The sequence below is a fragment of the Ursus maritimus genome, unplaced genomic scaffold (assembly GCF_017311325.1).
Source record: "Ursus maritimus isolate PB19 unplaced genomic scaffold, ASM1731132v1 scaffold_2, whole genome shotgun sequence".
Taxonomy (NCBI): Eukaryota; Metazoa; Chordata; class Mammalia; order Carnivora; family Ursidae; genus Ursus; species Ursus maritimus.
In genome coordinates, this window is record NW_024424452.1 from 57,974,348 (window position 1) to 57,989,560 (window position 15,213).

Genomic DNA, 15,213 nt, shown 5'->3' on the forward strand with positions numbered 1-15,213 from the left:
GAAGCACTGGAGAAGCGCTAGGGGAGCTCATATATTCATCAGTATATAATCACATATTATACACATATTAGAAAGTGAAACACCAAGCGCACTACTTGAAGTTTCGCCCTTTGGGAGAATATCCCTTCACCACTGTCCTTCAGGCACGCCCCAGGAGAGGGCTGTAGTCCTACAGCTGTCCATTTTCAGGTAGTGCCTGCATGTAAAACCATCTCTAAACCAGGCTGGAGGCCTTTCTAACTCTTCCCCTATCAACGTATCTTAAGGAACTCTCTATGAGGCCATAGGTGCGGGCTGGGAGAGAGAAAACAATATGGCGGGAACGGGACCATGGGCACTCGGGCTACTTCTTCACGTGATGTACTTGTTCCTTCAGGGCCTGCCTGGGCTCTATCACATATATGCCACTTCCAATTGATGGTGGAACATTGTTATGCACAGTCAGCTTTATAGTTTGGTGGATCAGATGACACCCAGTTCATATGGGCAGCCCAGATCACATGGTGGCCATGGCTAAAGCGTTTGATCTCTAGTGAGGCCCAATAGCAGGCCAAAAACTATTTCTCAAAAAGATGGTAGTAATATGTGGAGGATAGCAGATCTTTGAACTCAAATCCTATGTGTCCGCTCTGTTATTCACCTATAGGAGCTTATCAAAGGCTCCAAACAGCATCCCCATCTGCCGTTTACATTATAGGCACCAATGAGTCTGTTGGGTCATATGGTCCAAGTTGTGGAGTGGCTTACACAGCCGTGTGGACCTATTGCAGATCCTTCTCTTGTTCTGAACCCTGTTCAAAACTAAGATATTATCTGTTCACTTGATAAATGGGTTGGAGTAATACCCAGAAAAGAAATATGTACTTCCAAAGACCAAAGAGGCCTGCTAGACATTGGGCCTCATTTCTGCTTGTAGGATGAGCCAGATGGAACAACTTCTAGGCACACCAGAATCAACTAGCCAATGTCGTAGGTCTGCATAAGTCAGACTATTCCATGGCTGTTTTGACTCTGCTATCACCAAAACCACACACTCACTTGAGCTTTGGCATTTGAGTGTCAGCACTTGGCCCTACATCCCAAGCATCTAATTACTGCCACTGCATTTAGGTTTCCTAATTCAGTGACTGCAGTTCCCATGGGTCTTCTGGCCTAAAGAGAAGAATAATCACAGAGCTATTCAAGGATGCAAGGGCTCTTCTCATAAATTTAATTCTGATAGTATTGGTGAAAAGTATGTATTCTGGACCCTCATGTATACTTATGGTATACATGAGTATGTCTGAAATGACAAATATACTCTAACATTTCAATCTCTCTAAGCCTTTGGATCTCTTCCTCTACATTAAACCGAGACAGTTATGACCTTTCTAACTCATTCACTGTGGGCCACCTTTTAAACCATGCTTCAGCCAACCAAAAATAAACAAATGCTGAATCTCTGTTTAGTGAGCCTGTAATATCAAATTTGGCCTGTCTAATTTTATACTCCGTACACCATTATCCCACAGCCTTATTATCCATTTCTACACATTTTCCTCTGATTTTTGTCTATATATATATAAAACTCAAGTGGTTCTTTGGAAATGTAAAACACCTACTGATGGGTCATGTATTATACCCCAGCTTTAGGGACCTGCAGGGATTTGATTCTAGTTATAGTTACAGAAGCTAGGAGGAATGGTGGGGCTGGATTCTTAGGAGAATCAGCATTGTTTTGCACGGCAACTGCCTCAGGAAAAATCATTACAGCTTTTTTAGGCAATACAGTACTAATCCCCTCAGAACTGGAAACGAAGACACTATTATGGTTGGAGAGGACAATACTACCAGGGGTAAGAAGGCCATTTCTTGAGATAGGGAGACAAATTTTGCTGTAGATGGGAAAGCTGCTTCCACTGGGAACTGGGAGAACTTTTCCACTAAAAAAGAAGACTCATCAGAATGTAGAGCCTCAGTGTCTCAGTTTCACTATGGTTTTCCAACACATTACTATTTCAACATACAGCATTTTGGGCTTGTTTGTTCATTTCCTCCCAAATGTCTGCAGCTACTTGATATCCCTTTAATTAACTTTTTTATTAATTAGCATAAGTTACCTTCTATTCCATACAACTAAGATATCTATATCATGTATATCTATATCAATTGCCATGTTCATAATATTCTAAGGTGTTCTATAGGTAGCAATGTTACAAATTCCATTGCTTAAATAGAACATGATTTCTTATGAGTGAATTACTTTTCTTTCTCTAATTAAGAGGTAATATGTCCCTGAAATATTGGCTTAAACTTAATCATCAGCAATTTATTTTTTTCGTCAGTTCTATATAAAATTAGATCTCAAAAAAAGCTCTAAGAGTTACAACCATGCATGCCTTGTAGTACTCAATTTTCTCCAAATGTTCAATAGTGTATAGGTAGCCATAAAATTCCAAATATGTGATGGAGAAGGCTTTGTGTATTGAAAACACCTGCTAAGGATAATTAAGAACCTTGGTAAAATATGTGAATATTCATGATTTTTTAAAATATCAATACAAATGGTCCAGATGCTACCTCATAATAATTTATTTGGACCATATTGTGGATTAGATTATGTAGGAAGACAAATCTTGTGTTTAAATTAAATGTGCAAAATAATAAAAAAAAAATACAGGTATTGGTGGTTACAAAATTTTAACCATATGCCTTAGAAGAGAGACTTTCCCAGATGCCAAACTCTGAAATACCACCCAACCCTTTGTTCAAAAATCACTTAATGCATGACAATCATGTGCCAAGCACTACTCTAGTCAGTAGAAATACAACAGTAAATGAAAGAGTTAAAATCTCCCATGGAGAGTATATTGTAGGGAGATAAGACAGATAATGCAAACAAATTATAGAACAGATAAGAGTGGTGATAATGTATATGTAGAATAATTAGTCTATCAAATGATAAAGAACAGATGCCAGGAAACTTATTTCTGTAAAGATCAGAGAGCCATATGGAGATCTGGGAAAAGAATATTAAATAGAGAATATAAGATATCTAAAGGCTCTGAATCAAGGGGGAAAAAGTGTGTAAGGAAATGCAGATCGGTCTGGCTAGAATACAGTGAATAATGAGTAGGAAGAATGATAGAAAACCAGAGTAGTCAAATAAGGATTCGTATGCCTGAGACATTGTGGGTCATGGTCAGGACATAGACTTTATTTTGATTATTAGGCAAGTCATTGGTTGATTTTATGACCTATGTTTTGAAAGCGTGCATTATCAATAACTAGATTTCTCATTCTCTAAAATTTTCCCATAAAGACTACTATGAAGCCCTGTATCTTCCTGGAATATTTACTAATTTCTTACTTTTCCTTAAGTTCAATTAGAAATATATGAGAGTTTCTTCCTGTTTCAGTTTGGTAGTTTATACGTCTCTAGAAATGCATCCATTTCTTTCAGATTCCCCAATGTGTTGTCATATAGTTGCTCATATTATGTTCTTATAATCATTTGTATTTCTTCAGTGTTGGTTGTGATCGCTCCCATTTCATTCATGATTTTATTTATTTGGGTTCTTTTTCTTTTCTTTTTGATAAGTCTGGACAGAGGTTTATCAATCTTATAAATTCTTTCAAAAAACCAACTCCTAGTTTCGTTTATCTGTTCTACTGTTCTTTGGTTTCTATTTCATTGATTTCTGCTCTAATCTTTACTAATTCTCTTCGCCTGCTGGGTTTAGGCTTTATTTGCTGTTCTTTCTCCAGCTCCTTCAGTTGTAAGGTTAGGTTGTGTATTTGAGAACTTTCTTGTTTCTTGAGAAAGGCTTGTATTGCTACATACTTCCCTCTTAGGACTGCCTTTGCTGCATACCAAAGATTTTAAACAGTTGTGTTTTCATTTTCATGTTTCCATAATTTTTTTTAAATTCTTTTTAATTTCCTGGTTGACCCATTCATTCTTTAGTAGGATGTTCCTTAGCCTCCATAAATTTGAGTCCTTTACAGATTTCCTCTTGTGATTGAGTTCAAGTTTCAAAGCATTGTGGTCCAAAAATATGCTGGGAATGATCCTAATCTTTTGGTACCAATTGAGACCCAATTTGTGACCCAGGATGTGATCTATACTGGAGAATGTTCCATGTGCACTTGAGAAGAATGTGTATTCTGTTGCTTTAGGATAGAATGTTCTGAATATATCTGTGAAGTTCATCTGGTCCAGTGTTTCATTCAAAACCCTTACTTCCTTGTTGATCTTCTGCTTAGGTGATCTGTCCATTGAAGTGAGAGGGGTGTTAAAGTCCCCTACTAAACCTGAACAACCCATAACCAGCAAGGAAATTGAAACAGCAATCAAAAATTTCCCAACAAGAGCCCAGGGCAAGATGGCTTCCAAAGGGAATTCTACAAAACATTTAAAGAAAAATTAATACCTATTCTTCTGAAGCTGTTTCAAAAAAGAGAAATGAAAGGAAAACTTCCAAACTCTTTCTATGAGGCCAGGATTATCTTGATCCCAAAAGCAGACAAACACCCCACCAAAAAGGAGAATTACAGATCAATAGTCTTGATGAACATGGATGCAAAAATTCTCACCAAAATACCAGCCAATAGGATCCAACAGTACATTAAAAGAATCATTCACCACGACCAAGTGGGATTATTCCTGGACTGCAAAGGGTGGTGGTTCAACATCCGCAAATCAATCAATCAATGTGATACATTCATAATAAAAGAAAGGACAAGAACCATATGATCCTCTCAATAAATACAGAAAAAGCATTTGACAAAGCATCCTTTCTTGATTAAAACTCTTCACAGTGTAGGGATAGAGGGAACATACTTCAATATCATAAAAGCCTGTATGAAAAGCCCACAGCAAATATCTTTCTCAGGGGGGAAAAACTGAGAGCTTTTCCACTAAGGTAAGGAACATGGAAGGGATGTCCACTATCATAACTGTTGCTTAACATAGTACTACAAGTCCTAGCCTCAGGAATCAGACAACAAAAAGAAATAAAATGCATCTGAAATGCCAAAAAGAAGTCAAACTCTTACTCTTTGCAGATGATATGATACTCTATGTGGAAAACCCAAAAAACTCCACCCCAAAATCGTTAGAACTCATACAGAAGTTCAGCAAGGTTCCAGGATATCAAATCAATGCACAGAAATCAGTTGCAATTCTATACACTAATAATGAGACAGGAGGAAGAGAAATTAAGGAGCTGATCCCATTTAAAATTGCATCAAAAAACGTAAGGTTCCTAGGAATAAACCTAACCAAAGAAGCAAAGTATCTGTATTCAGAAAACTATAGAATACTCATGAAAGAAATTGAGGAAGAACACTTATGAAATAAATCAAAAAACATTCCATGCCAATGGACTGGAAGAACAAATACTGTTAAAATGTCTATGCTACCTAGAGCAATCTACACATTCAGTGCAATCCCTATCAAAATACCATCAACTTTTTTCAGACAGCTTGAACAAATAATTATAAAATTTATATGGAACCAGAAAAGACCCCAAATAGCCAAAGGGATGTTGAAAAAGAACACCCAAAGTGGTGGCATCACAATTCTGGACTTCAAGCTATATTACAAAGCTGTAACCATCAAGACAGTATGGTACTGGCACAAAAACAGACACACAAATCAATGGAACAGAATGGAGAACCCAGAAATGAACCCTCAACTCTATGGTCAACTAATCTTCAACAAAGTAGGAAAAAGTATCCAATGGAAAAAAGACAGTCTCTTCAACAAATGGTGTTGGGAAAAATTGGACAGCCACATGCAGAAGAATGAAACTGGACCATTCCTTTATACCATCCTCAAAAAATAGACTCACAATGGATGAAAGACCTAAATGTGAGACAGGAATCCATCAAAATCCTAGAGGAGAACACAGGGAGCAACCTCTGTGACTGCAGCCGCAGTAACTTCTTGCTAGACACATCTCCGAAGACAAGGGAAACAAAGGCAAAATGAATTATTGGGACTTCATCAAGATAAAAAGCTTCTGCACAGCAAAGGAAACAATTGACAAAACCAACAGACATCAGACAAGAATGGGAGAAGATATTTGCAAATGTCTCATCAGATAAAGGGCTAGTATCCAAAATCTACAAAGAACTTATTAAACTCAACACCCAAAGAGCAAATAATCCAGTGAAGAAATGGGCAGAAGACACGAATAGACATTTCTCCAAAGAAGACATCCAAATGGCCAACAGACACATGAAAAAGTGCTCAACATAACTTGGCATCAGGGAAATACAAATCGAAACCACAATGAGATACCGCCTCACACCCAGTCAAAATGGCTAAAATTAACAAGTCAGGAAATGACAGATGTTGGTGAGGATGCAGAGAAAAGGGAACCCTCCTACTGTTGGTGGGAATGCAAGCTGGTGCAGCCGCTCTGGAAAACAGTATGGAGGTTCTTCAAAAGTTGAAAATAGAGCTACCCTACAACCCCGCAATTGAACTACTTGGTATTTACCCCTTAGATACAAATGTAGTGATATGAATGGGCACCTGCACCTTGGTGTTTACAGCAGCAATGTCCACAATAGCCAAACTATGGAAAGAGCCCAGATGTCCGGCAGATGAATGGATAAAGAATATTTAGTGTGTGTAAACACACACACACACACACACACACACACACACACACACACACTGGAATATTACATGGCCATCAAAAAAGAAATCTTGCCATTTGCAATGATATGGATGGAAGTAGAGGGTATTAAGCTAAGCAAAACAAGTCAATCAGAGAAAGACAATTATCATATGATCTCACTGATATGGGGAACTTAAGAAACAAAACAGAGGATCATAGGGGAAGAGAGGAAAAATAAAACAAGATGAAACCAGAGAGGGAGACAAACCATAAGAGACTCTTAATCATAGGAAACAAACTGAGGGTTGCTGGAGGGGAGGGGAGTAGAGGGATAGGGTAACTGGGTGATGGACATTAAGGAGGGAATGTGATGCAATGAGCACTGGGTATTATGTGAGACTGATGAATCACAGACCTGTACCTCTGAAACCAATAATACATTGCATGTTAATAAAACTTTTTTTGGTAGGAACACTACATAAAAAATAATTAATTAATTTAATTTAATTTAATTTAAAAATGTATGAGAGTTTCAGTTATCTCACATCCTCTGAAATATTTACTATATCATTATTTGCAATTTTGGTAATTCTTTTGTGAGGGTAATAAGATATCATTATGGTTTTCATTCTTATTTCCCTGATGACTAATGGGAGTGAGCAAGTTTTTGTGTGCATATTGACTATTTTTGTATATTCATTGTGACATACCTGTCCATACCTGTCTTCTTCTTATTATGATTACTATTATTACTATCTTACTGATTAGTAAGAGTTAATTATATATTACAGAATCATATCTGTCATATCTATATTGAGCTACATCTATCTATATCTCTGTCTATCTTATGTATCTGATACACACACGGATATATGGGAATTTCACTAAGGTTCAATTTATCATGTTTTTTAAGTTTAATATTTTAGGTATCCTCATAAAATATTTGCTGTTTTAAGTTTGCAAAAATATTCTATATTATCTTTTTTCTATAAAACTTAAAAAAATAGGGAGTTCCTTTTTTTTCCCCTCAAGATTATTTGGCTTTTCTAGGTTCTTTACTGTACCACATAGATATTAGAATGAATTTATTAATATGTACCAAAAATTTGGGGGGATTTACTAGATTTATATTGACTCATTAGATTGATTTTGGTAGTCTTGACATCTTAACAATTTTTTTCTTCCGTTTCATGAAGTTGACATATCTACTCCATTTAGTTAGATCTTATTTTAATTTCTCTCAGCAAAGTTTTCTAGTTTTCTGTGAAGAGCTCTTGAGGGTTTTTTGTTAAATTCAATCCTGTTTTTGGTGTTTCTCTAAATGCAATCATTGGTTCCTTTTTAACTAAAAATCTGTAACTTACTGGAAGCTCTAGAGCTATAGACAACCACTTCTAGCTCATTGGTAAGACTATGTCATGAATTGCTATGTGGAGAGACAGAAAAACTACAATGTGTTTTTTGTTGTTCTTTTGTTTTGTTTTTGCTTGTTTGTTTTTCCCAGAACATGCTCAGTCTGAATCAAATTGTGATTCTTACCATAAAGGGTATGCGATTAACGTGTACTAGATAGATGATTTCCAAGGTGTGGTATACCATCTCTCAGAGTCACCTGTAATTCCTACTTCCTTCTCAAGGCCAGCCCATTGGAATTAATTTTCTATCATTTGCCCACTCCTATGACACTATTACAACACAATTTTTAAAAATATTTATTTATTTGAGAGAGAGAGAGAGAGAGCAGTGCGGGTGGAGGGCAAAGAGAGAGGAAGAGAGAGAAAATCTCAAGTAGATCCCAGCTGAGTGTGAAGCCCGACACGTGGCTCTATCCCACAACCCTGAGATCATGACCTGAGCAGGGGTAAGAGTCAGACGCTTAACTGATTGGGCCACCCAGGCTTCCCACAACACTAAAATTTTTTGCAGAAATGCTTTACTAGTTCTCTTTAGAAGAAAGGCATCTTATTGTATTAAATATTTTAATTCATACAAATCTACTATCTAGTTGTTTATCATCTAATTAATATTTAGAGGTATAAATTGAATTCACTTATTCTATCTGTTAACATTAGTACCTTTACATTATAATTATTTTGATCATATGGCTCAAGTAAATGATTTATTTCTCATTAACTTGTATCAGAGCTATCATGTCCTGGCCATGATCTTATGTTCAAGTACTTTATGTCATATATTTTAATTTACAAATGGATTTTCTAACCAAATTATCACACATTGACTCTGGTCTCAGCCATGTGACTTGTTTTGGCCGATAGGATAAGAACAAATTTAATTCAAGCAGCATCTTTAAAAAAAAAGAAAAGAAAATACTTCACACTTTCATTTCTTCTCTTGCTCCTCTTCCTTTTCTGTGAGAACATTCCGAGTTTAGCCTACTGTGGAAATATGAGGAACATTAGCAGAGCTAAATTTCCCCAAGCTGAGGCCATTCTATACCAGCTGAACTCTAGCCAACCTTCTAGTTTATCACAGATGCATAAGCAAACCCAGATAAGATTAATGAAACCTGCCTTAGATCATCAGAACTGTAGTTGTTGTCTTAAACCATTTGCTTTTGGAATAACCTATCATCCAGCATTAATGGTGTGAGAGATAACTGATACAACCAGAGACAATCCATGGACCTGCGCTGGGTTGTGGATTACTACTTTGAGTAGCACTGCCTAAAATGACCCAAATATATTGTTTTTCCTTGACTGTCCCAAGAAAACCATGTCCTCTACATTTTTTTTCCTTCATAGCATTAATTTAAACCTCTAACATTCTATACAATTATTTTATTAGGTTTTTTTTCTAACTCCCCTTATTCAAGTTTGTATGTAAATTCCATGAGACAGAGATCTTCATTATGCTTATAAAATGTACCCCAAGCACCTAAAAAAGAGCCCAGCACAAAATAAATGCTCAAACGGTATTTGTTGAATTAATGAATATTTTCTGAAAACATCTACATGAAGAATGTAGGATGAGTAAATAACATTCAGGAAGTTAGATTGTGCAGAATATTTAGCCGTTGAGAGACTTTAATGACTAAACTAGCAATTTGCAATTCCTTGATACATCTGTAAAGTGACTATCCTGTGGTAAAGACACATAACAAGGTGAGGAGAAATTCTGCAGCAAATAATTTTGGTCTTTTTACTAAGATTACACCCCAATCTCTTACAAAATTTTGAGGGCAAACATGAAAGGAATTCAATCATACATACCTAAGACTCTGTGTGTGTTTGTGTGTGTTGTGTATACACAGACACTAATGTTTTTAAAATTATGCTTAAAAATTGCCAAATCATCCTTTCAATTATAGAAAAAATAACAACAGAATATAGGAATAAAGTATTATTTTATAAGAAGTAGGTATATTATATGTAAAAATGTACAATCATGAAAGGAAATAAATACTTATCTTTGTTTAAGAAAATTGTGAGAGCCTGAGCTAGCACAAGGTAACACTGAGAAGGAGCCCCATGAAATCTTTAACACAAACTATATGTACTATGGGATATAGACATTTTTATTAGCTTTTGCAGAATTTTTTATAGCTAGTGAGGGCTATTTGGACATTTTCCTGAGTTTTTGTAGCTTGAATTGGGAACAATTCACATAAACCAATGTTAATAAACATCAGAAAGCTCAGCAGCAGCCTCGTAGTTTTGCTGGATAAATTCTCAATTTCAAAACTAAGATTAAGGAAAAATAACTGTATTATAAATTTTTATTTATTTAAAAACTTTATAAATGTATAATTTCTATTTTTTTTTTGGTTGGGGAAGCCAAAATTTAAAACAAAGACAATTTTAAAAATGAAAAAAGACTTTATTTGCAACATAACTAAAATATATTATCTATGAAAATAAAATTAATGACATAAAATTAATGACACATAATGGAATTATATCACTTTAAGTAAAAATACATATATATATGATAGCATAGAAATACATATAATGGGACATATACATCAAAAGACAGAAGATGATGGATGGATAGGTGATAGATAGATAGATAGATAGATAGATAGATAGATAGATAGATGATAGATAATAAGTAGAATATAATGGTAAAGCAGACATTAATGGCTTATCACTACTCATGAATCAGATATCTTAAAAATCATAATGTTAAAACAACTTTAAACAATAAATTTAAAAGCTCAAATGATATGAATAACTTTCATACAATGTTTGTTAAAGTACTCAAGAATAATAACAAATGGATAAAGCAATAATTACTTAATAAATTGAATTTCAAATTAGAATCAACTTTCACTATCCCAGCTCCAAATAATCCAAGCCCAGAGAGTTTTATTGTTAAGTGTTAACTAAAGCCATCAAAATTATCTCAATACTATGCAGGTTCAGAGGCAGAAAAATAGGAAAAGCTGATTGATTTTATTTTTACAAAGCAAATGAGACCATTATTCACAAACCAGAAAAAAATTAAAGTAATACTTACTTATGAATATAGATATAAAAATCTCAAATAATCTATGTGAAAGTTGAATTTAGCAGTGTGTATATGTACATATACAGAAAGCGAATCAATTCGCTAATTCAAGGATGGCTTGATATAACATATTAATAGAAAATAGAAGATAATAATATGACTCAATATGTGCCAATTACTATTTAATTAAATTGAATCTTCAATTATAAAAATAAATGCCACTTGGCAATATAGTGACTCTATCAAAGCCTACCTATCACACATTAATATCCCCACTGAAGTCAGGAAAAAAAAAAATGCTCCCTAGAATTGTTCTGATTAAATGTTATACTAAGAGATTATAGCTAATCCATTTACACAAAATGAAGGCATAGTTGAATAAGTGATATATGAATCGGAGTCAAAACTGTCCTTTTTGAAATTATATTTTTAACATAAAAATGTAAGTGAATACATAGAGTTTAGTAATTAATAAGATAAAATTCTATTGTTACTTGGTTAAAGGTCAACCTAAAATAATTATGGTGTTACACATTTTTAATAACAAAGATTATTCGCAATAGTAAAAGAAAGAATCATGAAATCCCTAATATTCTGATTGGGCACTAATCACAATTTACACCAACTTTATCACAGGGGTAGAGTTCTCAGTCATTTGGTTGTTGCACATGAATACATCTTAGAGAAAAACAGGCATTAAGAGATTGAAGTGGTGGTGATATATTTAACGAGTTCACCACAGAAATTCATTTCAACCACTCTAGAAGTAGTCCAGATTTTTTAAAAGCTAGCACATATACCAGTTCCCACCATCTGAATGTCAGCATGTACCAAAAATAGTCAATTATTGAGTGCTTGCTATATGGTAAGTGACGTTCTAAGCAATTTCTATTTATTAATTCACTTAATCATGATGACAACATTATGGGTAAATACATTTACTATTTCTAGTTTATAAATGAGCAATCTATTGTTCAATGATGTCAAATTTTCAAGATGAAACATAAGGGGGTGAATTTAGGATTTGGACACAAACTTTCTAAATAGATCCATAGATCAATAGAGTCTTTACTTTTAATTTTACCGTCTCAATATAAAGCTAAAATTTAAAAGTGGACAAAAAGTTTGTGAAGAAAATCATAGTACTTTATCCAAAAATATTTTTTGATTAATAAAAAGAGATCATTATTATGAAATGTCATCTTTTGTCTTTTAAGGATTTTAGTTTAATGTTTAATACAAATTCAAACTTAATGGAACTTCACACAACTTTTAAAAGCCATATGAAAGAATAAAAGAAAAAAATAGCCCAGATACCTTATGAGATGGAGGAAAAGATGGTGTGGATCCATCAAAGTATACTCGAAGTTGTAGGACTGAAATCTAGTAACACGAATACAGAGATCCATACTTCAACCATTGGAAATAAAGTAAATACCCTGAAACAGACTTACACACATATGGACACTTGATTCTTTTCCAAAGCAGCATTACTAATCAGCAGGTGAGTGTGGACTACTTATTAAATCATCAAGTTGTGCTGAAACAATTGGTCGTCCATATACAAATAAATAAATAAATTAGCTTCATACTTTACATCAAACCTGACTATAAATTGCAGGTGTGATGAAGAACTAAAAAGGAAAACTAAATCAGAAAAAAATGTATGAGAATATCTTTCGACTATAAAATAGGCAAGGATTTCTTAGGCACATCAAAAAGAATCCAAAAAACAAATAATATATGTTGATATATTTGTAATAAAAATTAAGTTATTCTGCAAAACAAAAGATACCATAAACAAAATTACAAGGCAAGACACAATTTCAGAGTAGTTGTTTGAAATGTTTACCACCAAAAAAGTATTACTCAAAATATGGAAGATCTCTTAAAAATTAGAAAAAAATGAACCAAAACATTTGGCTGATTAAGAGGTACTTCTTGGAAGAAAAAGTGTAATGTAAATTATAACATAACGGTCTACCTCACCAGAAATCAGAGAAATGTAAATTTAAAAGGCAACAAATTGCCATTTAACATCTGTTATACAAGCAAAATTAAAATCTGATAATAACAAGAAGACAAGAAACAAAAGGAGTTTATACTGCTGAAAGCTGGGACAAGCATTTTCAACAACAATCTGAGAAAGTCTAAAAATGTTTAAGGGAGAAAAATCAAGTACAGGGAAGACAAAAAATGATATATGCTCCCTGATGCTATTTCTACAATATGAAAAATATGTAAGGAAGTACTATACATTGGGTGGATGCAGAAATATGTATTAAACTTAAGAAAACATACACAGAAGGAAAAACACAAAGTTAATGTTGGTATTTTTCCCTGAGGTGGGATGGAGGTAGATGCCTTCGGGCAGGGGTATCTGTCTGGCAGGCTCCAACACCACTTAGGATACACGACATGAAGATTGAAGATGACAGAGGCGAGTAAATTTGTTTTCTTGATCATTATACATAGATTCATGTTAAAATATTTAAACATAAATACATTTTTTAAAGTAGCTATTATTTTATTGATTCAACAAAAATTATTGAGCCCCCAAACTGTCCCAGTTGTGTTTTAGGTTTTGAGGGTGTAGGAGCATACAAAACAGCCAACCGTGTTTGCCCTCCAAACAGGAACGGCGGGTGAAGGAGGGTAAGCAGGCAGACTAAAAAAATCACAAACATATGCTATGTTAGGTAGTAAGTGAAAAGAAAATATAAAGCAGAGATAAGGAGATAGAAATGAAGAATATTATAGACAGGCTGTTCAGAGAAGTTTTTTTGTAGTAAAAACGGCATTTTCATAAGCGAGGAAGGGAGCCAGAGACAGGTTTTGGGGACATGGATTAAATAAAGAGAACAGCAATCACAGTGGTCCTGAGGAGGGTACGTTCAAGGAACAGAAACTCATAAAAGGCCAGTGTGCTTGGAAAGATTACATGCCACATTTTAGAAATTATAACCAAAATGTAAAAATGTCATTATTAATGAACAAACAGAAACCATAAGAAAATAAATAATAGGAACATAAAATACCTTATTATAACCACAAGGATTTTCTTTTTTTGAACAATTTGGTATTTTATTTTTCCCCAAACTAAATAAGAATTATTTTAACATGTTTTCACTGTATTTTTATGTGATATATAAGCTAGAAAAAACAGCACAAAAGTTAACTGTTTAAATTTAGTATGTCAGCTCTCCATCCAAATTTTCTGTAAAAATACAACTAAGAGATACTGAGAATCCTAATGAAAATTCATCAAAAATCAGTTTGCTTGCAGGTATTTTAATGAAACCAAGTGGTGCTGGATTTTGCTTCTCCTTTCCTTGTAAATGTATTCAAGTTCATATTTGCGCTGTAGAATTTAAAGTGTGTTTCAAGCACATTCAGAAGTGTCAAGAATGGTGTACAGGAGACACTGACATTGAGATGTAAACACACACAGTACTCTTTTGATCTCTTAGGGATTTGGAAAGTTACAAATTTTGAGGCAAGTCAAAATTATAATTTGAGCATTGAGAAACAAAGATGGGACAGAATAAAACAGAAGATTGAAATCCTGAAGGGACACAACAGTAGCAATAGCACATCAAACTATGTTACAGACAAAACCCAATTAGTATGAGGCCAATGCAGACGACTTTCTTGCCCTTAAATATTCTTTCTCTATTTAACAAAAGACGGAAGAAAGAAGAAAGAAAGAAAGAAAGAAAGAAAGAAAGAAAGAAAGAAGATGGAGATCTTTATCAGAAACAAGGGGATTTCTCAAAATGTTTATATATATGTATGTGTGTGTACATATGTATGTGTACACACACATACATATATATACACATACATATATATACACATACATATATGTGTGTATATATATACACACACATATATATTATATGTTATAGTATATATATATGAAACAGAGAGAATGGTTTTGAACAGTATTTGTGTCTGTTGTCTGTATCCTATCTCCTTTAATGAATTGTGGAGCAGAGTCCTTGGTGTTAGATCTGTATTTGATTCTTTCCTCTATATTAATTATGAATAATTTATTTGCAAGTGTATTGTATTCTCCTGGCTGCCTTATCAAATTAGTATAAATTTTGTAACAAATTATCACGAATAGAAAGGT